This window comes from Natator depressus, chromosome 12 (genome assembly GCF_965152275.1).
Source record: "Natator depressus isolate rNatDep1 chromosome 12, rNatDep2.hap1, whole genome shotgun sequence".
In the NCBI taxonomy this organism is placed as follows: Eukaryota; Metazoa; Chordata; order Testudines; family Cheloniidae; genus Natator; species Natator depressus.
Window position 1 is genome coordinate 9,595,674 of NC_134245.1, and position 23,143 is coordinate 9,618,816.

At 48.2% G+C, this 23,143-nt stretch overlaps 1 long non-coding RNA gene across 1 annotated transcript; it reads left to right on the forward strand.

Annotated features, from left to right (window-relative positions):
- Positions 1-7,309: 7,309 nt before the first annotated feature.
- On the forward strand, positions 7,310-11,809 carry LOC141996802 (uncharacterized). Its single transcript, XR_012641617.1, has 4 exons — positions 7,310-7,436; positions 8,814-8,922; positions 9,271-9,407; positions 10,724-11,809. It is a non-coding gene; the product is annotated as an uncharacterized LOC141996802 (long non-coding RNA).
- Positions 11,810-23,143: the final 11,334 nt, after the last annotated feature.

Genomic DNA, 23,143 nt, shown 5'->3' on the forward strand with positions numbered 1-23,143 from the left:
AATCTTGCCAGGCTGGGACTCGGCCCACTTCTAATGAGTTTCTGTCTGAGTTTGTTTATTTCCTGTTGTGCCCATAATGGAATGGCCGCTTTCCCGGTGGAAAAGAAGCCATGAAGCCTGCCTGGAAGAGTTCCTGCTGCAGTTTGCTGGAACTCAGGCTCTTGGTGCTGTTCCTCGTGTTTGGGGGAGCAGCACACAGTGTTGTAACCTTCTTCCCCCACTGGCTTCTCTCCCAGTCTCTCTGACGCATAACAGTCTAGTCTCCAGCTTGTCTCACCCACGTTCAGCTCCAGACAAGGGCCAGGCATGTACTCAGCTGGTTAGGTGCCACTCTCAATTAAACTGGTCTTAATCCAGTGACGTTAATAATGTTGCTGTGGATTTACACGATTGTCTCCAAGGCCCTGATTCAGCAAAGCGCTTGAGCACGGGCTCAAGTCTGTCCATATTCAACAAAGAAATCAAGCTTGTGCTTTCCTTCACTGACGCTTTAGTTTGGTGCTTTCTTGAGTCGGAGCCTGAGAGCTGAATTTAGCCCAAGCTCTTTTTCGCCTGCCCTTGAAGCAGTCCAAACATCAACTCAACCAAGTGGTTGAATTTTCAGTATCAAGGGCCTGATCCTGCAAAATGCAGAGTGCCTTCCATGCCAGCTGAAGTCAGGGGGAGCTGCGGGTACTCTGCCCTTCCCAGGATTGAGCCACCGGGCTGGTTTTCTCAGGCATGCTGATGGTGGGAAGGTTGAGCTCAGATCTGGAGTATTGCGAGCGGTAAAACAGCAGTGAGCCTCTGTGAATTGTAGAGGAGTTGTTCATCAGTCCCTCTTCTTCAGCCTTTTGGGAGCCAATGGCCATATTCAATATAGCTCAGCCAAGTGAAGGCTCAGGACAAGCTGGAAACCGCTGGAGTCCTGAGGGTCCATTATTGGTTGGGTAACAGGCCCTTTGATGACTGCAGATTCATGGGGGGGGTTATCCGTACGCGGGCCCAAGATTGCTGGGACTGTGGGATTTAAAGAATGAATTTGTCTTGAATCAGACTTCATTCCTTCCCCAGCAAAGCAACGTTAATTGCAGGATAGGACTGAATATATAGGGCTCAGCAGCCACAGCTTAGAAGTGTTGTCATGGGTGTAACAGATCCAAAATGACACACATGCCAGGAGAAGAAACCATGGGGGAGCGAGCTCTTGAATGTCCATTACACTGTATGGAATCTCACCTTTGAGAATCAGCAGGCCCAATGTCAATAACGACCAATGGGGGTAGCACTTGTTGGGGAGCGGATGGGGCTGTGGGGCAAAAGGAAATATGGAGCTATAACAGAAAGCTCAGAAGGCATCAAGGGTTAGTGCACAGAGCACTGGACTGGGAGTCAGTAGACCTGGGCTCTAGTCCTGTTTAAGGCCTGGCATGCAGAGGATTCTTCTCCCCCATCCCTACAGAGAAGGTCAGCATACGGGCTGTGCACTGCTTGGCAACATATGGCCCTTGGGTCCCTAATGTTTTTCTGTCCACATCTTCCCAGCTGCCCCTGTTGTAAGGAGGATCTGCTCCCTTGTCCTCGTGTTCACAGACAGCCACACCCCCCCCGCCCCCCCCCCCCCCCGTGCGGCAGGTTCGACATGGTTTTGCTCTTTGAAAAAGCTAATGCAGGTGTGGGGAAGGGGCTATTAAAATTCTCGATGGCAGGGAGCGAGATCCCAGAGAGCAGGAAATATTCATCAGAAGAGGCAGCGCTGGTCTTCATTAGGTAACTTAAAAGATCCTTCCCACATGCACGTGAGCACCAGTGTGCATACACAGACACACATGCATCCATGCAGAACCACCCAGGCATACCCAAGTTCTGTGCAACCCCCCCACCATGCATATCCGAACACAAATGTAACCTCTCCCTCCACGCATATCTGCACCCACACCCACACACCTCCAGCCCCACACGTGTCCATGCACACTCCACATATTAAAGCTTTAAAAGGTCTCTCCCATTTTCACTTATTTGACAACCGGCCCTAGCTATTTGGGGATGCAGCTGTGTTCGGACTCTGGCTCCAGCTCGGTGAAGTCTGGCTTTCCCATTAATAAAGGAGCAAAAGTTCTTTCATTTAAAAACAAAACAAAAACAGCAACCACTTTATTTGAAAAATTAAAACGTCAGTAAGTGGCAGAGCTGTCAAGGCAAATTGCTAGGTAGCAGCTAGTTCCCACCCCCAGCCCCCAACCTCCCATGGGTGCTTACTTGGCAAATTCTGCCCGTGTTAAGCTTGGCTGAGACTGGAAACTGTTCCTGGCAGATTGAAAACATCCAGGTGGTATTTACCTTCAGCTCAAAGGGAGGGAAGGGGGAAGCAGAGCTAGTAAAAAATGCAGCCAAGGTGGCTCCTCTAGACAGAGCTCCTTCGGAGCAGCGTTTTCCCCATTGAATCAGAGATGTGGCTGCCATTACGTTCTTTGCCTACAGCATAAGTGACATGGCTACAAAAGCGCCATCGCTCGACAGGCAGTGAGGTTCAGTGCACTGTACCAGCCTGCGGGAGACTTGGGTTTGATTCCCAGCTGCACCGCTGGTCTGGCGTATGACTTAGGGCAAGTCACGTTACCTTGCTGTGCCTCTGTTTCCCCTCATGTCTATTAAATTGTAAGCTCTTTGGGGCAGGGGCTGCATCCTGAATCTGGCACAAAGGGTCCCTTTGTCTCAGCTGAGGCCATAAGGGGCTCCTGTGATACAAAGAATAGTAGTAAGTAAAGATCTGCTCTTCAGGCTGGTTCTGACTAAAGCCCAAAGCCTGAATAACACATGAGGCTGTTTCATGGTGTAATCCAAGCTCTGCCACCAGCTGGTTCACATTTCCAAAGTCCCACCTGGACACTTATTTATCAGGGGGCTTCCCTCATGTCTCCAAATAGGGTTGCCAACTTTCTAATTGCTCAAACCCAAACAGCCTTGCCCTGCCCCTTGCCCCACTCCTTCTCCAAGGCCCTGTCTCCCCCCCATTCCATCCCCTCTCCTTTTGTCGCTTGCTGTCCCCCACCCTCACTCACTTTCACCGGGCTGGGGCAGGGGACTCAGGTGCACGAGGGGGTGAGGACTCCAGCTGGGGGGATGGGCTCTGGGGTGGAGCCGGGGATGAGGGATTTGGAGTGCAGGAGAGGGTGTGGTGTGCTGGCTCCAGGAAGGATTTTGGGTGTGGGAGGGGGCTCTGACATGGGGCAGGGGGTTGGGGTGCGGGCTCTAGGAGGGAATTAGGGTGTGGGACGGGGCTCCAACCTGGGGCAGGGTGTTGGGGTGTGGGAGGGGGCTCAGGGTTGGGGCAAGGGGTAGGGGTGCAGGAGTCAGTGAGGGGTGCAGGCTCCAGCCGGGCGGCACTTACCTCCGGCGGCTCCTGGAAGTGGCTGGCATGTCCAACTCCTAGGCAGAGGGGCCAGGGGGCTCTGCATGCTGCCCATGCCCGCAGGTGCTGCCCCCACAACTCCCATTGGCTGTGGTTCCCAGCCAGTTGGAGCTGCAGAGACAGGTCTTGGGGCAGGGGCAACATGCAGTGCCCCGTGGCCACCCCTGCACCTAGGAGCCAGATATGCCAGCTGCTTCGGGAGTGCGCAGAGCCAGGGCAGGCAGGGAGCCTGCCTTAGCCCTGCTGCGCTGCTGACCGGACTTTCAGCGGTAAAAAAACCCAGATGCCTGGCAGCCCTATCTCCAAACATGAATTCCCTTTTCCCATTACTATACCTTAGTCTGAGGAATAACTTTTGTTGGTGTTCAGCAGGTGGTGCTCTTCCCTCAGAGTCGGCACTGAACTGATGTTCTTAGCTGTCTCTCCTGTGATGATGGTTATTTATAGAGCAACCTTGGCCTCGAGCGCATGGCACATGACAGGCATATAAAGTGGCAGGATCTTCCTGAGCGAGGAAGAACAAGCTGCAAAAACCTCTGTACTGCCAGCTCGAAGAGCCCCTGACACGTTTTTGTAAGTGAGACTCTCTGCTCACATTTTTAAAGAAGGTAAGTTTCTACCCCTCGCGGTTGTGGACAAAAGCTTGCAAATGAGACCTGTGTGTAAGCTAAAGGCTCAGGAACTAGAAGGCAACGAAAAAAAAGTCCACAGATCCCTACAACTAACAATCCCAACTCAAAATGTGTTTGATTGGCAAACACTTAGCAGCGCTGAACGCAGAACATCCCAGATCAACTATCCTGCTCTAGAGAGACCAGGTGGGTTGTCTCTCTTATATCCTGGGACCAACATGGCTACAACAACACTGCATACTTCCTGCTCCCGTCAGCTTGCCTAGATGCAGTAACATCAGCCCCTAGTGGTCAAAAATCATGAATCAGGCTCAAAAAATCCTGAGATTTGTTTTTAATAACACATTTCAGAGTCTTTTCCTTCGGCTTCTAGGTTCTGGGCCTTTAGGATACACACGGGTCACATTTGCAAGTGTTTGTCCACAAGAGCAACTGCTAGAAGCTGAGATTCTCACATAGAATCATAGAATATCAGAGTTGGAAGGGACCTTAGGAGGTCATCTAGTCCAACCCCCTGCTCAAAGTAGGACCAGTCCCCAATGTTTGCCCCAGATCCCTAAATGGCCCCCTCAAGGATTGAACTCACAATCCTGGGTTTAGCAGGCCAATGCTCAAACCACTCAGCCATCCCTCCCCCCCCCCCCCCCCCGAAAAATATCAGACTGCAGGAGGTCATCTAGTCCAACCCCCTGCTCAAAGCAGGATCAATCCCAATTTTTGCCCCAGATCCCAAATGGCCCCCTCAAGGGTTGAACTCACAATCCTGGGTTTAGCAGGCCAATGTTCAAATCACTGAGCTATCCCTTCCCCCCCCATCCCCATGTCCAGGAACTGAGGCTTTAAGGAAAAAAAACACCAAATATCAGGAGCCTTCCACCAAAATCACATGCATTGGTAAGGCTGGGGCTGGAGACAGAGGGAGGAAGGGGGAAATGGAGCGTTCTTCCTGTTAAGCTGGTGACATATCCCTCTTCCAAAACAGAGGCCTAATCTGCTAGCACTACCAAATAAAATATCCTCATTGAGTGTATATTGGTATAGCGCCATTCGAATCAATGGAGCTCCGTCAGTTTCTGCCAGCTGAGGATCTGGCCCATGATCTTCTCTCCAGGCATTGGGACAAAGTAAATAGCATGCGCCTTGTGTGTAATGAAAGAGGCCCACAGTGTCTAAAGTTTGAGAATTAATCAGGTTTTGCCACAAGGTGGCTCCCAACATTTAAAGTCTTTCGCCCTTTTCTTCCATCTGGGACTTTCAGGGAGACCCTGGAGAGCAAAGGTTCCACAAGTTCCTTTGGGTATCGAGTCTCCCTCCCCTAGGTGTGTTTCTGCAGCTGGGGGTATGAAGGTCCAGGTTGGCCCAATAGCTCTAAACGTGGGACCTGGTAAAACCTGTGCAGGGAAATCAAATATGGAGAAGGACCAGGTCCTCTGCTGCTATAAACCATCACCGCCCCATTGTAGCCAATAGGAGGGGCTGTTCAGTACGCTCAGAAAATCAGGCCTCTGGGAGGTGTCGAAAACTGAGGCATCCAAAACGACTAATCGCTTTTGGAGATCTTGGTCTAAGCTCCCAGGGCAGGAAGTTCCCTGCCCCATGTGTCATTCCCAGCCAGATACAGTGGGGGTAAAATGATCCCATCACTTATATATGGAGAGCAGGAAAGAATCTGGCCCCGAGAATACTTCTGAATGTCTGAACTTCACTTATATAAGGAGTGAGAGCAGAGGGTTAAAGACAGACATTACCATAATCCACCTGGGCTCAGCCACCCAGTTCCAGTGTCTCTCTCCCTCCTATTACACAGCTGTTTGAGGAACACGGAAAGAAAATTCTCAGACTGCTCCCATCACTTATACCGGGGTAGCATTTCACACCTACCTCGCACGAGGGGACATCATGACACATTGCCTGGGTCACAACTGAGCTGCACTTGGCACAGGAGGGGAGGGGAGAGGCAGCTTCACACCCCTGAACGTGGGCCATTAGCCATCAGGCCAGTCCAGGGTGTGAAACAGACAAGCCCGCAAGGATGTAAACAAGAATTCTAAAGATGGGGTGGTGGTTTTTTTCAAGCCCCATGGTCTGATTTTCCTCTTGCCGAATCATATACACCAGTGCAAAGTGGGAGCATGCCGCTGCCATTCCCCAGCCCCTGTGCGTTGCTAGAAAGGATGATAAGGTGGAGAGCAGGAAAGAATCTGGCCCCGAGACTACTTCTGAATGTCTGAACCTCACTTATATACGGAGTGAGAGCAGAGGGTTAAAGACAGACATTACCATAATCCACCTGAGCTCAGCCACCCAGTTCCAGTGTCTCTCTCCCTCGTATTACACAGCTGTTTGAGGAACACGGAAAGAAAATTCTCATTTTCTAAGATAAAAAATCCTAAATTGAAACTACTGAGTTTGCCTCCATCTGGGATAGTGGCCGGAGCTTCTAATCTCACTCAGCTGAACTCAGTTTGGGTGCCAGCAGAGAAACCAATTTCACTGAGGAAAATGGGAAAATATGTTACTGAACCAAGGCTGAAACTGCAGGAGGATCTGAGTCAGCAAATCCTTTGATGTGGAAAGAGTTTATGGAGTTTAAGACTTTTCATACAATGCAACTGAAGACAAGCACATACTCAGCGTTGTCTCTAAAGCAAATTGCAGGGTTAACAAGCCATCCTCAGCAGCCCAGGGAGATATTCCCCGTAAGTAACACGATGAATAGATGGGCAAACTGAAGCGGAAAGGTTAGGTGATGTGCCGTAAGGTGAGTTAGTGTCAGAATTAGGGCTCAGACTCCAGAATTCCTGGCACCAAGTCACACATTCAAACCATTCCTCTCCCATGTATGTACACATAGAGACTATATTTGAAAAGTTCTACCTGTCCGCCCACTCAGGAGAAGAGATTTTTAAAGGATCAGGAAAATACTTTGTCTCTGGTCTACTCCCCACCTCAGTGTGACCTTGGAAATGCCCGCTGATTAGGGTGCTTGCACCTCAGACAGCATTTACATCACTTCCATAGCCCTAGGCATCTGTGAAAACCAGAACCCAAGGAAGCCTGTGGATGATATCAGGAACAGGAGTAATCTGGTCACATCTCCCACTGACAACTACATAATAGCTGCGAGGAATCCAAATAGCCACTGGAGGTCCACATAGCCACAGCGTTCGGCGCTTGGCTCCTCCAGGAAGCAATTCTCTGAGGAGAATGTGGGCAGCCAGTGTAACAGCTGTGTGCTGGCTTAACTCATCAGCTGGAAAAGATATGGCTTTGCAAATAGGCAGTTTTATTGGTGACAGCCGGAGGAAGCCAAAGGCAAGCACGGCAGGCTGGGCATTGAGTGCTGGAGCAAAGTCAGAGCTGAACAAGGACTTCCTCTGTCTATTGGTCTGGATGGTGTGAGGGAGAACCCGGTGAGTCTGACAGCAGTGCATTCAGCAGATGCAGACGGGAGCTCTTATCAGCAGGAGTCCCTCTGGCTGTAGTTTTTTCCTGCAGTAACTAATTTTCCAATCACCCCCAGCTGTGCCTTAGCTGGTGCAAATGATTGGGGAGGGACTTGCTCTCCCTCTCTCAGTGCTCCCCTACTTCTCTCTGGGCATGTGGCCTCCTGATGGGTCCTCATCTTTCCGGGGGCTGGGGAGTTCTCTGCCATGCCAAGGCTCGCGCTGAGGGGTCCCAGCATGGGAGCTCCTTGTGCACCAAACTCCATAGTTTCAGCTGCAGGACACGATGTAGGGCAGCGGGGAGTGGGGGGCTGCAGCTGGTGCCTGTTGATCACTTGGTGAGAGATTTATTTCAGTTCCTCTGACTGCCACCATTAGAAGAACTGGGCTGGGCCGCCCCTACCAAGTGGGGAGTGGGAGGGTGCCACTGACCATCCTAGAGAAACAGACACTGGTCCACCCCTCAGGATGGCTTGTCAGACTATCCTTGTAGCCCAACAGTTGGACAATTGGACTCACTGTCACCTCCTTGTCCGCTCTTAGCAGTAGCATATGTAGCTACGGACTTTAGGTGGTTCAAGCAGAAACCAGGTGAGATCTGGCAGCAGCATCTGGACTAGGTGAAGATGCACTAAATTCACATGCCTATCCCCCTGCAAGCCACCATGGTTTGTTACTCTTCAGTAAGCCAATTCCCCTTGAAGCCTACTGAATGCAACATGCCTGGAGTTCCCAGATGAAGCCGGTGGCAAAACAAAGAATTGGGCCACCTGTCCAGCTGTGCAAGGTGAGTCACAATTGGGGGTCACATATCTCACAGACAGCCTGACTAACCTCCGCCTTTACAGCAAGATTGAATGTTATGAGTCTGGATGCCAGCACTGCTATTGCTGTCCCAAAACCAATGCCTTTGACGCACCTGCGGAGTCCCCGAAAGAGCTCAGCATGCTGGGGGATATGCTGGATGTTGAGTTCTTGAAAACATGGCCCATACGGTGCCTGACTGAGGGCCGAGTTCTTGAAAACCTGGGTGCCAAGGTCTTTTGAGCACCTGGCCCCGTGTGAGTAGCCACAGATGCTCTCAGAGGCACTATGTTTGTACAGCACCTAGCACAATGGCATCCCAGGCCATGACTGGGGCTGGCGGGTGCTGTGGTAATACTAAGAAATACAAACAATAACCAAGGTCTCTGAGCTATGGGCAACAATCAGAAGTTCCTCCCTCGCACTTCTTCCGAGAGAAACTGCTGCTACCGGGAGGTAACTTGCAACATGTTGCCTCATTAGTACTAATGGGGTGGGCGGGTTTTTCCCTTCTACCAACTCTTCTCTCTTTCCTGACAGGCCTTTGTTGGAAAGGAAGGCGGGAGATCAGAGCGCGGGGAGCCTGGATGTATAACGTGGTGCTGGCCTCCTCTGCTGTGGCTTGTATGGAAGGGGAAGGCTCAGGGAGGTAGCGTGGTTTGGTATGGGAGGTGGTTATTTGTGGAGATGGGTTTCTACAGGCCCCTCGCTGCCTCGTGTATATGGTAAATACAGGCCCAGGTGCCTGGAGTTGTTCGGGACAGGTGCTTTAGACTAACACACAGCATACTGGCTGAGGCTAGCACACAAGCAGGGCCCAGCTGCTTCCCTGAATGGCTCTTCTACCCTCGATATCCTGCACGTGCTCCTTCTTTGGCCCACGCCAACTTTTATTCCAATCCCGCTCGCCCCTAACGTCCAAGGGGCATTTCTGTTGACAGTGGGCAAAACCTGTAACCCCAAATCTACCTCTTCTCTTCCCCTCCCGCCCCACAAGACGAAGCACCGAACAGCTCCAGTCAGCCACTCCGAATCTATCCGCCCTGACGCGACGACTGGGTTTTGTTCAGGGCTTAGAGGCAAAGGTGCTGGACGGCTTAGCTGCGTCCCTCTCTCGTCACCCAGCCCGCGCAGGTGAGCAGCGCTGACGTTAACGTTTTCTAACGTGGGGACAGGAACCCCAGTGGCAGCGACTGCAGCCAAAACCGTGGAGGGGACCTTTATTGCAGTGTTGCATGGGGCTAGGCGTGCGGCTCAGTCGCTGAACGGGAACTCTTGTCTTGCAGCAACTTTACTGCTAGAAGCCACAGCAGCAGCACCCTTTCCTTATGTGCCCCTTTAATGACTGTTGAAATAACAGCCCGGCCCCTGTGGGTCACATCTTGGCCCATGTTATGGCCCCTCGGTGGTGTTCTGGTGGCACAAAGAGACCATGAGCCTGCCTTAAATAGGCAGCTGACGTGGGGGGAGGGGGGAATTCCCAGCTGGCACAGCGAGCCCACCTCCCTTCCTCCTCCTGGTGAGCAGGGCATGAGCCGAGCAGGCTGCACTAGCCGTCCTCAGCCTTTAACTTACGCTGGGGAAGTGGGGTCCCAAGGTGGGGTACGGCTGCCTTCCCTGTCACCCCTTCCTGCACTCTGGTCCTACACTGATTGGAGGAGCTGGGCCAGACCCAAGGAGCAGGCTGGTATTTTTAAAGCACCGTTTGCTTTAACCATCCATGCGCCCCCTGAGGTCTACAATGCTGACTTTACTCCAGGTTACGCAGGGAGGAGGTGGCCAAAGGGAATGCTGCTTTTGTATTTAAAACTCAACCGGGTGGCTGAAAGTGCATACAAGCAGTGCCCTCTTGTTTGGCTGGCAGTCAGTTCCCATCTACCTCTATCCATCTGCCTGGCTTGCAGAATGAGGTCTGGGAAGAACAGAGGCAGCAGACGTTGGCTTGTCCGCCCGCTCCAGTTTGGACCAACGAACAGCCAGCTGGCAAGAAGCTAGTCTAATGCTGGAGGGAGCTGGTGTTTGAGACTGGGCTGGCATTTGGCAGCTGGCTGGCAGAGCGTGACCTTTCTTCTGCATGGGCAGGTTACCTAAGGCTGCTCAGGTCTAAGATTTATATAAATCCAGGCTACAGCCTGAATGAATTGTGGACCAACCCAAGGCAGCTTTCTGTGTGTGAAGCTGAAGGAAGGTTCAGTGGCCTTGCAATACTCCTGGATGAGAGTCGCCCCGTGCTGGGACAGCTTCTGCAGTGTAGGAAGTATGTTGGGGGGGTGGGGGGGCGGGGAAGAGTGTCTGGGAAGGGAACCCTGGAGAGACCAGCCCCAAAGGAACCCAGACGTAGCGGTGAATATCTTTTGCCAGAGACTGCACTATAGCAGGAATGATGAAGATGTCCTTGGTAAGGCTGTCACCAGTGGCTGGTTTTACCACTTGTGTCAAATCTCTGCCAGGACCCTCGTTCACAGTCAAGCAGCAGGTCTTGGGCATCTCTCGTCACTTCTTAAGCCTCTCCCATGGCAGTGTGCTATGGCTACAGACGCAGAGCCACTGAAAGCCATCAGCCATGGAGCCAACACATGGCTTACTCGGCATCAGCGTGTGAAGCCCAGGATGGAAGGGTGGCTTATTTGCTGCGGTGATTCCAGAGGCAGGTAGGGACTAGTCAGTGGGAGGAATATCACTCCCAGCAACGTGATGTGCAGAGCAGCAGCAGAATTCATGAGTCCCTTGCAGAGTAGCGAAGCATGTGACAACAGCCAAGCAGCGGTCTCCATTCAGCAGCTCGGGCACAAGGACTCTTCTTCCTAGCGGCAGAAAGCGCTTTCCACGCTTGTCTCAAGTCACCGTCTCCTTTGTGTGTGTAACCACTCTCAAGACCGGCCTTGATTCACTGCGTAACATCCATTGTAAAACTCTTCAAGGGAGATCAGTGGAAGCCACAGCTCCTGAGGCCATAACGCATGCAGCAGTAGAAGAACTTGAGTGAAATGTGGGTGCTATTCTGTCCAAGCAGTGCCTGCCTGCCTGGTTCCCTGTCATCCTGTTGCAGAAACAGCAGTGCTCTAATTGCAGATGTCTCATCCGTTGATTTCCATGTATTGCTTAAATGCAAAGGGCAGGAAGACAGGTTCCGTTCTACATCCCTTGCTAAGGGGTGCATGCCTTGGTGAGTCATCTCCCATTACTAATACCTGGTTTGGAGGCAGATGGCTGTGCTGTTTGTACTCGGTTGTGTCCTAACCTTACACTAGAGCGACGGGATGGATCACTTGATAATTACCTGTTCTATTCACTCCCTCTGAAGCACCTGGCTTTGGCCACTGTCAGAAGACAGGATACCGGGCTAGAGGGACCTTTGGTCTGACCCAGTATGGCTGTTCTTATGTTCTAGAATCCAAATCGCCATTATTTTAACAACATACATGCTGTCAGAGGCTCTTGTCTGAACGAGACCGTGCTCTTTCTGAGAGACGTTAGACCCTACGTTAACCTTCATGCCTGGATGGACATCAAGTTGACACACTCCTAATTTCATAACCAGCAGCTCAATAGGGGCACACTTCAGAATCTATTAGAACACTGCCCACTAATCATCTGGCCATCTGGCAGCAGCTGAGTTTCCTTTTGGACCAGTCTAGTCAAAGAGAAACAACCATTCTCTAAGAAATGCCTTAAAGATAAGTGCACCCTTGGGAAGTATGGTAAATATGTTAGGTTCTAAAGAATTGAGAATTGTTGCTCATAAGTGAATGTAATAAGAAATCTTGGTAATTTGGTTTGTTCTTTGATATAACTACTGAGCTGCATCTCGAGTCTGTGATGCTTGCTTGCTTGCAAGACTATATGGTCTATGTAGTACACAATTGGCTTTGTCTACATTTTGAGTGGTGAACAGCTGATTATACATTAATGTGGTTCTGGGTGAATTAATAAATTGTTAGCTCGTTAAAAATAAACAAGTGTCCTGATTTGAGAAATACTGTCAAGTTAAAAGTTGACCTGAAAAGAATTCACTGTTAAATGAGTAAGCTAATTTTCCCTGGACTCCATAAAAAGGGGTTATCCTATTGGATTCTATTATATTGGCAAACGTAGTTTGTTTGATTTCAGCTTTAAAAATTAACTGGCACCCTGGCAGATTCATACATTGGCCACTTTTCACACTTACAAATGTCTATAATTATAGATTCACAAACTATTTTTTTCAGTGGGACCCCTGCGTGAGTCAGTGTGCAGGATGGACTGGCTCTGAGGATGAATCGCGGTTGTGTAGTGAAGGAGACAAGTGTCTGTCGGACCCCTGCCTTATTTGTCGCAGAAGTTGGAAGGTTGGTAGTGAATGAGGCAGAGGATGGCAGGAAAAGAAAGGATGATCTCATGCTTAAGGCAGATGAATGTGGCCCTGGAGAACTGAATTCTATTCTTCCTTTTGCCACAGCGCCCTATTTTGACCTTAATCTCTGTCCCTCAGTTCCCCATGTGTAAAATGGAGATAATACTCCCTCATTTCACAGGGGCATTATGAACATACATTCAGTACTGTCTCTGAAGAACTCAGATACTATAGTCATGAGCACCATTGCAAAACCCATGAGAAAATTAATAATTCTGTCTTCAAAGCAGGATTTGAGTAGTGTGCTGTAAATAAATCCTTAGGCCCTGCTTTGAATAATGAGAAAAGAAAATACTGAACAGCCACTCAGAAAGTGAGCACCATCCATCCTTTGTGCTGAATGAGGCAGGGGGGTTTGTAGAAAAAATAGCATATGACCCCATAATTAAGGACCATATCATAATGCACACACACACACATTAAGGTAGCATGGGCAGCCTTAATAGTGGCATTTCCTAACTTTTGAGTGCTTGCCTTTGCACCTTTAATAATATATAGTGTAGTTATTTGTGTGTAATGTGGTATATACAGTGTAGAGTGTACCACAAGGGTACCAAATTCAGGATGCAGAAAGCAGTTATAAATAAGGAGTGAAATGCAGATATGAAAGCAAAAACGTAAAGGGGGGGCGGGGGGGACAAATGAAAAGTGCAGTGATCCTCCACAGGGAATTGATAAAAGTGAATGATCTTCTCCCCCCACAATGGCCATTGTACTCACTCAGTGTAATGAAAAGTAATTGGAGATTAGAATCAAGCTTCTTACAAGAACCTTCTTCCTACAAGCAGATAACACCGGGCAGACATATATGGCATTCATTCAGATGTAAGGCCAAGTCTATCAATCTGATTACAAAATGGGTCCTGTCTCTCTTTAGGATTTTTCCTACTGTGTGTGGACTCAAAGCAGCACCCCACAGTGCTTTCTGGAATCAATTGCCCGTCCCTTAGACAAGGAGAACAACGTGTGTTTCTTGTCCAGGCTTTCAGCAGCACATGCAGAGGCATATGTGGACCTGCTAGAAAAGTGTCACTGCAAAAGTGTCATCAGGTGGCATAGCATGATGCTTGGAGACAGCGGAGCTACTCAGACATGAAAAGATCTTGGAGGCTGGGATGTATAGCTGAGGATGGTACTCACACGTTCTGCAGCTCCACATCAAGGGTCTGTTTGCTGGAGCCATCCTCTGTGGGGGCCCTGATCGCAGTCAGATTAATTCACGGATTTCTATTCTTTTGCTACCAGAGCTGCGCAGTTTACTCAAGAAGTCATGACCAGGTGTGATTCCACTTCCAGTGAAAGGTTAGATGCTTTAAGCGCTTGCTGTTTCTTGTTTGGAAGAAGCTAGCATCAGCCCACTGAGCCTATTCCAGTGGAACCTCACAGAGTCAGCTGAGAAGAGGAATAAACTAGGAGAAAGAATACTCACGTTGGGGTAAACCACAGACATTTCTGCCCTGGAACATCTGTGGTGTGTCTAAACTAACAGGAATGTAAAAGCTGGTTAACTGGCAATCACGACCACAAACACTTAAAGTAATCTCCACTTGGGTCCTTGGAGAATGAGGCACTCACAATCACTGATCACTTGGCCTGGATGGTCACGTGGACCTATGCAGCTTAGACATCTGATATATAACTCTGTAATTACTTGTATGAGTTAACTCAACAGGTATTGCCAGCCTGTGTTCTGATTCGCTTGAGTACCATACCACAGCTCAGAACAAATTATCACTGACAATCAACTCTTATTATTAGGAAGGGAGGTGCGAATATTTCTTTTGATCCAATAAACACCTTCCACAGGGTTGACAAAAAAAAATAGCACCTTAGTCCCTTCTATCACACTCAGTCTAGTTTTCAATGAGACTGAGAAGTGAGACATGAATAATAAGTTGAACAATGTTCAGCAGACTTCAAGGAAAGGCTAATTTCCCAGGGGCTCACTCCATACTGTGTATATTCAAAGCCACTCTGCTTTGACAGCTCTGCAACCTAAGGACAGGCATTTTAAAATACAATTAAGAACAAAGCCATTTTCTCAGTCTACGATGTCCAGCTCTGGCATTTACTGTTGATCTGCTGTGCCTCTTATTTTGCTAACTGCCTCCCTCTTTCTCACCAAGGTGGCTGTAACATCACTGACAAAGGGGGAAGCAAATGAAACCCTCTTTTGGGGATCTTTCAATTTATAGAGTTCACCTTGTTTGAAAAAGTACTTAAGGAGCAGCTTTGGTCAGCAAAGGGACTGCGTAAAAACATCATTACCTCTGAGTACACAAGCTGGCATTTTCAAAGGGAGTTCAGCTTTGGAAGCTGGGTGCCTAATGCCTTTGAAAATCCCAGTCAGATGTGCTTATGTTAGTGACTAAACTAAGATTTCACTCCTCTTTGCTTTCATTAGCCTTGCAGCGCTAATGCTGCTCTGGAAGAACAACATATAAACTCTGTTCGGGCTCGTGTCAGCAGCAGAATTGTTCATTATCTCTATTATTGGTGATGAGCAGGATGGGAAGAACCCAGCTTGACTCTCAGATTGAGTTTGCAGGGCAGGCTGTTAGGGAGGGAAAAATTCCTCCCCCAGACTAGATACATGTGATGTGCAGTCAGCGAGAGAATATTAACTTCAACCCCTGATGCCATATGTGGTGCCACTTACTAAAGTTTAGGCCAAATTCTCGGCTTCTGTAAATCTGGCAATGGAGCTACATCCATTTAAACCAGCTGAGGATCAGGCCTGGCAACTACAATCTCAATGGCTACCCCCATTGTAACAATTGGAAGTTGTTAGCTCCCAGACTCAGATTTTTGAGGGCCATGAGTTACTCAGTGAGGGACGAGACTTTTTACCTTGCAGGACGTTTTTCTCTCTTGCTTCTGATCGGTTTGTAGCAACTCTAAGATAAGGGAGCAAATTCTCCTCCCTGGTCTACTGCGGTTATTCCATTTACAGCTGCAATGCAGGGGAGCTGCACTGTTGTAACACAGCAAAATTAGAGCCAGTATTTCAATTAACCTCTTCTGTGTGTTCACCTAAAATAGAGGGGATTGGGCAAGGCTGATTATTTGGTTTGTAACCAAAAGAGGGCCACCGAATTTTCTGAAACAGGCCTCCCATTGCAATCTCTTGGTACCGATGGCAGAACTCAGATATTTTCAGAGATTCTCCCTCAGGAGGGGTCCAGGACAACAAAACTGCCAAGCCTTGTTGCAGACTCACTGAATAAAACTTGCTGGCTGCGCTGCTGATGGGGAACTGAATTTCCCTTGTGAACTGTGAACCACACTTCTCTGCTGCTGGATTTGCTTTGTGCGGGTCAGGATTATTGTTGTTTCTCTCATTGCTGGCAGGCAGCACACGTACCACGAAAACCTGGGTCAGCACCAGTGATTTTAAAGCGGTGGGGAATGAGGCTACAGGTAATGGTGTCCTCACAAAATCTCCTCATTCTCCTTCCTGATCCACCTGTGCATGACTTCCTGCAGCGGAACCAATTGGGAAAGCTGTTCACAGCTATAACTGCTAATTTGATGGAGTCACAATTAGAGGAGAAGATGGTCACTTATGGCTTGAAGACCATTTCACTGGGGACCAAACTGGAGTTGGCCTCAGTGAACCCACACCCTGTTAGAACCTCTCAGGAGGGACTTAATACTGAGATGGATTCCATTAAGATGGCCTCTGAAACTCTGATTAAAGAAATGTTTTCCTAGGAGGAAATGAGAACTACTAGAGAACTATGGAGAATCTAAGGATAGTCAGACCCTTCCCCCACCCTCAATGCCCTGTCCCCTCTCCCCACACACAGAGGTAGAGGTCTTTGCATCTGGGATACTTCCCAGACTGTAGTGATAAATCCACACACAAGATGTAAAACCTGTACGTGGGCTACAGGCAGGTAAGTCTATGGGTCCAGCAAGCCAAGGCTCAAACAGTAAAATTGGGTGTCAATACACTTTCAGAAAATACAGTGGGTTATACCCAGCCATGCCCAGGAAGATATTTGGCCCAGGATTCATAAAGAAATGTGTGTGTGCATACAGTAACAAACCTGCTTCATTGCACCTTCTTGTGGAACCTACAGGTATCTAACAGGAGGTGGACTAGCAAGAGACATGGGGGCAGACAGGGTGTAAGGCAGGGGTGGTCAACCTGAGCCTGAGAAGGAGCCAGAATTTACCAATGTACATTGCCAAAGAGCCACAGTAATACGTCAGCAGCCCCACATCCGCTCCCCAGCGCCTCCCACCTGCCGGCAGCCCTGCCGATCAGCGCCTCCCCTCCCTCTCCGCACCTCCCGATCAGCTGTTTCGTGGCGTGCCGGAGGTTCTGGGGGGGGAGAGTGGGGGAAGCGAGGGCACGGCAGGCTCAGTGGAGGGGGAGGGAAGGGGTGGAATGGGGGCAGGGCCTGTGGCAGAGCCAGTGGTTGAGCAGTGAACACCCCCCAGCACATTGGAAATTTGGCACCTGTAGCTCCAGCCCCGGAGTCAGTGCCTGTACAAGGAGCCGCATATTAACTTCTGAAGAGCCGCATGTGGCTCCGGACCCACAGGTTGGCCACCTCTGGTGTAGGGGGTTCTCTGAATAAGACACTGGATCTGATTTCCTCCATCATGTTTTTGTATATTGCTAAATATAAACACCTCAGTGACACCTGGGTCTTTTGCTTCCACAAGAAAACTACAGGCCCAGTGCTTATCCCAGATGACCATTCAAACCCAAAAGCTAGGAAAAGGTGCTTTTAGTTACAACCATTCTATTCAATAGCGCATGCATAGTCTGTTGGAGCATAATATTTACATAATTTGCTGGCATTCAAAGGCATGTTTTGGCATTCTGGAGTTTGTAACCATCACATACAGTAGACTAAGTGGGAACAGCGTAGAACATAGCTCCAATATCCTGAACATAAGAACGATGCTACTTAAATAGTGTGAACAAGTGTACGCCCAGGGAGTATAAACAGATTTAAAGTTGGATGTTCTCTTTCTAGTCACCATTGAATATGGTGGGCATCAAATCAGATTGGAGACAGAACCAGATTACTGGAGACACAGTTGGATTATAAACCACCTGTTGGTCCACTGAGGCAGACTAGCTTGATTGTGGGGAGATTATCTGTCTGCTCATAATACAACAAGCTCGTCAGACATGATTTATAGGCCCTTTGTGGAAATAAAGCAGGCTGAAAAATGTAGCAGAAGTATCAGAAATGTGTGTCTTGCAAACAAGCAATAAGAGTTCCACGTATTGGCCTCACGCTGCGGCCGCTGAAATCAACAGTAAAACTCCCATTGTCTTCAATGCCAGCAGAGTTAGACCAACACTGAGTGCTTTTGAAAATCCCACCCTGCATGGACAGACGCACGTTCTTTTGTATTCAGCAGACAGATGCCCCAGAATAAAATTATCTGTGGACACAAAAGCAATCAAGGCCCTGATCCTACTGCCATCCTTATTCCAATGGACGTTCGGCCTGAATAAGGAATGCGGGATTAGACCCTAAAATAAATATGGAAAACGTTATTTGCAAAAGGAGCACAAGCGGCCAACCCAGGGGAAAGATGTGCCAAAGGTTCAGGAGACAGACTGTGAAATGTTTGAGGAGCTTCCTTGGAGGAAAATGTTCCCATCAGGTCCTTTTTAAAAACCATTGTGGAGAGTCCTTTTAGCACACTCCTGCAAGGTGTCTCCCTCACCCACCCACTTGTGGTCCTGGCACATCAGAGGGAGATCAGTAAAAAGACAGCAAAACCAGACTCAGCACCACAGTAGAACAAGAATCCATTTCCCAACCAGAAAATCCCTGAGCGTGGGGTCTCACTCAGTGTGGTGACCACTGGGCGTGGCGCTAAAATGGACTTGCTCCCTTCTCCACTTCTCGCTACCAAGTGGCTGTTCTGAGGGACTTGCCTGCACTGGGTTCTGGTCCCTGCTCTATGTTCCTTAATGTGTAATTCAGGAGACTGGAAGTAATTATAAGTGCTGCATTCTACAGAGACTCTGTCTCAATGCACGCCAATTATGAACTCAGTATGGATACTGTTCCTCGCACTGTCTGCTCCTAGAGAGGGGAAAGGAACTTCATGACCTGCTCCCTAATCTCTTCCTGACCACAGGGGGATTGTATGTGGTGTAAATCAGAGCCGAATGTGGCCAGAATGTTGCGGATGCTCTGACCAGTATAATGAAGAAAAAGAAAATGCTGAGGAAGAGCATATTATCAGTAACTGAAAGTGCATGTTCTCTAGGGATTATATTTGTAAAATAAATGGGAGGAAAGGCTAGATCCACATGTTATGTATACCCCCAGACCTAGAAACCCAAATTCATTGCTGGATTAAGATGGAGCACCTCTACTGAAGGGTTTTTTTATTTTTTTTAAATGAATAATATTTTCTGAAATCTCATCCTGAACAAAAAACTGATGTATTTGCTCTTTTCACCATTTTAGATGCTTGCCATTGAACCAGTAATTTACAGCCTCTGATGCTATGTCAGCATCAGAGGCTGTAAATTACTGGTTCAATGGCAAGCATCTAAAATGGTGAAAAGAGCAAATACATCAGTCTGTTGCTGTATGGGACTGCTACCTGCATATTAATGCTGACTTTGGGAAGCTACAGGGTGCAGGACTCTAGAAAGCACAATTTAACTCCTTAGTCACTACACACATGAAAACACCAAAAGGGCACATTACCCCATCTAAGGCTAGCACTAATTCACACCCAAGTTTTCTAATCCGCCTGTTTCGGGCAGCATATTTGGTGAATGCCACTCGTGCTCTCTAACCCATCAACACCAATAAGTATGTCTGGCCTTGCCGGCTGGCATTGCCACCAAAGAGAAATTCTATGAAACCATTCCAAAAACCTCTCAGTTAACAGACCAATGCAAGCAACAAATTCAACTTTCAGTAAACTAAAGTTATCTGTAGATCATCATTGTGGTATGCCTGGCAGTAATAGGCTTGAGTGGTTTACCATACACAGTCGTTTGCCTTGGAAGACAAGAGGGACGTCATTGGTGCAGCCTCTGCTTTCTCAAATCACATTGTTTAAGTGATGACTTTGTTTTAATACTCTTCTCTTTCTGAGTCATTCGTCATCTCTTTCTAATAACTTTGCCTGCACTTGCTCAGTTTTTGCTTAATTCTTTCCACTAAGACTTTGTTCCACAGCCTTCTGTTTGTATTGAGTTTTTCCCAGATGAATTGTCAGTAGATTTCCCTCAATTTACTCTATTTGCATCCTGACAAAATTTATTCAAGGCACAAGTGTTATATTCTACACCTTGGGATGGGGTGTAAAACCCCGCACTGGAGAGGGAGGGCTTAAGAAGCTGCTCTGAACCCAGGCAGCTCCGCCCTGCCACACCTGCAATTTGCCCAGCCTCGAAGAGGAGCTTAAAAGGGAGCAGGTTGTTGCTTACTCGTGGGCTGCTAGAGGTGCATTGTGGGAAGTCCATCTGCTAGAGCTCCTGACTATTGATGGTCTCTCTAACCTGCTGAGGGAAAAGGACTCTGGACTTTTGCAAGGTCAGAGACCTCTTCCTTGATTTGTTTTGTTTACATGTCCTTGTTTTTTCCTCTTGCATGAGGAGGCTGGTAGGCAGTGATCCAGGGAGGCAGCCACATAACACTCCAGGGTTCAGGATTCAGCTGCTTACCTCTGGGTCCTGGATTGGAACCTGATGGACAGGGTGGGCCTGGATTCTTGTACCAACCCCCTGTTGGAGCTGGAAACAAAGAGCCTTTCCCTGATGCTAGTGACCAAGGACTAGGAAGACCCCCTATCCTGGGGAGTCTTGACTCTGGGATTTTAGCTAGGTGAGGCCTGGAGCCCCTTTCTGGACAGTGGGACTAGTCTTGGTTGGACTCCTCATGTATCATGAAAGGGGTAGACACAAGTTGTGGCCCAAAAGTAGGTGGTGCCTGTGAGGAGCAGACTCCTTCACAAACCTATATAAAAGTATCTTAATGCAGCTGCACCACAGGGTGGATGCTCTATCTTGGAATTCTGTGATGCTTCTTAAATGGAAATGCATAGTGCTATAAGAAGCTGTTAAAAGTCTTGGCCTGGCACCACAAAATAATGGAATGGCTTAGCAGATAGCATGTCCAGCTGACATGACAAGCAGGAAGAAGTTGTAACATCAGCTGGCAGTTATTCAAATACACCTGATCTAATTATCCTACTGGTGTTGTATATAGCCTAATGGTGAGATGCTATCTCAATATACATATACTCTAAAATTTTGCCCCATCACTGTCAAAAAAGGCCTGCAACCTCAGTCTTATTAGACTCATCACTGCTCCTAAATTCCCAGATCATGTCAGTGACCTGTCTTTTATCTTCTGCTAGCAAAGAAATGACACCACCTTGTCTCAGATGTGGCTCTCGGATGCCTTCGTTACTTCTACACTTGAGAATTGTAACAGATTCCAAATGGGATCAAGTGTGATGTACTGAGGATATCCTGTCACACCGGTGCTGTATTTGCTGTACTGCATTTGCTTGATTTTAGTTATGAATCTTGGGGTTGTAATAATTTGTGTCAATTTTCCTTTTCTTTAATCTGTCTAGATGTGGGAATTGTAATGGGGGGAGCATTCAGGGTCTACCAAAGACAATGGGTAAAATGGACATAGTCTAGTGGCTGGGCATGACTTCAATATACATATTGAAAGGGCAGATACAGGATCTGTGCCTCACCCCCAGGGGGTTCCACTCTTAGCGGTAGCCCATGTGGCACCAGTGCCTCTGAGACTGAGCTCTAGGCTTCAGAACTCCTGTTTCACCACATGAGCTCCGCCCAGCAAGTCCAACGGAGAGAGACTCCTGGTCAGAGACTTTTTGCTCTCTTCAGAGATCAGTGAACCTCAGCAAGTATTTGCAGTGGTACCAGGCAGCCTAGGGTGTATAGTTATGGAACACAGCACCAGGAACTCCTTACGTTAGCACAGAGAAGCAAAGGTGACAACGTAATGTGTACTGGACAAGCCAGAGCTCCCTTGAGCCTTCTGCTAAAGCAAACCTCTTGGTTTCCTCTCTGTCTTTGTCCCTTTATCTGGCAGTCCCAGGTGAGCTTTCTGGGTCTGTCTAAAAACTGCAATAAAAGACCCGTGGCACAGCCACAGCTGGCCTGGGTCAGCTGTCTCCTTCTCGTGGGGCTTGGGCTGTGGCGCTATGAAATTGTAGTGTCGACATTCTGGCTCAGGCTCTGAGACCCACGATGCGGGAGAGTCTCAGAGTCCAGGCTCCAGCCCGAGCCCAAACATCTACACTGCAGTTTTATAGCCCCACAGCCTGAACCCTGGAAGCCTGAGTCAGCTGACCTAGGCTCTGAGAATCACTGCAGTGGGTATTTTATTGCAGTGTAGACATACCCTGTGACCCTCCAAAGGTCAGCTCTAAGCCTACCCTCCTGTCACCCCTTGGGCCATTGTCTTCCTCCTGTAGACCCATGCCGATTTCACATGTCCTACTGTACCTGATGGGGTGGTGCCCATTGTGTCTCTGGATCCTCCACTGGTATAGGTCAGTTTCAGCTAGACCTTTAGAGACCAATTCATATCACCCGAGGCAGTTATGTGACACAAACACCTCCTGTTTCCTGCTTTGCCCCAAGGAACTTTTTAACCCTTTACACGGTGCATAGCAATGCAAAGCAAAGAGGGAAACTGAGGCATGCACAGGAATTAAAAAAAAAAAGATTCCCAAAATTGCCACATTTGTTACCATGTGAACTGAAGCCATCATAAATATTCCATCCTGCAGGAAATTTCAAAATTTGGTTTTGTCTGGAACAGGAATGAAAAGTCGAAATCACAGAATTCTTCAGGTAAGAAATATTTTGAAATATTTTCTTTTGACAATATCATGTTGACACTATGATAAGTCAAAAGGATAAAGTCAAAATGAAATGTTTTCAGAACTTCTCATAGACCATTTTGATGATATACATTCCTGTGAAACACTTTGATTTCAGTGAATCAGTGTTTTGTGACAGAAAAATGTTCAGTTGGAAAATTTTGACCAGCTCTAATAAATATATCTTGAAATGCCCAGTGAAAATGGTCTTACCAGAGAGGGCAACCAATCCCATCCTATCATGCCAGGAAGGGAGTTGGATGTGAAGGGGTATATAGCTAACAAGGCACAGTGGGAGGGAGGAGTTCTTCAGGCTCTATACTGAGAGAAGCAAAGGGATATGCCCATTTTAGCCACAGCAACAGAGCTTTGCAGTGACAGAGGAAGTTGCCTCAGTCTCACCTGACCTGCCAGGAGCAACAGCAGGAGATGCAGATTCCACCAGGATAAAAATTAACTGCCTGAGCTTTGTCTATATATTTGTCAACTATGGGCCTATTCTTGCTTCCACTGAAATCATTGGCAAGATTCTTTCCTAGTGTAGCTCCAGTAACCTTATAGAACACCTATGGGTTAATTTCTCTATCTCACTCTTTCTCTTGTA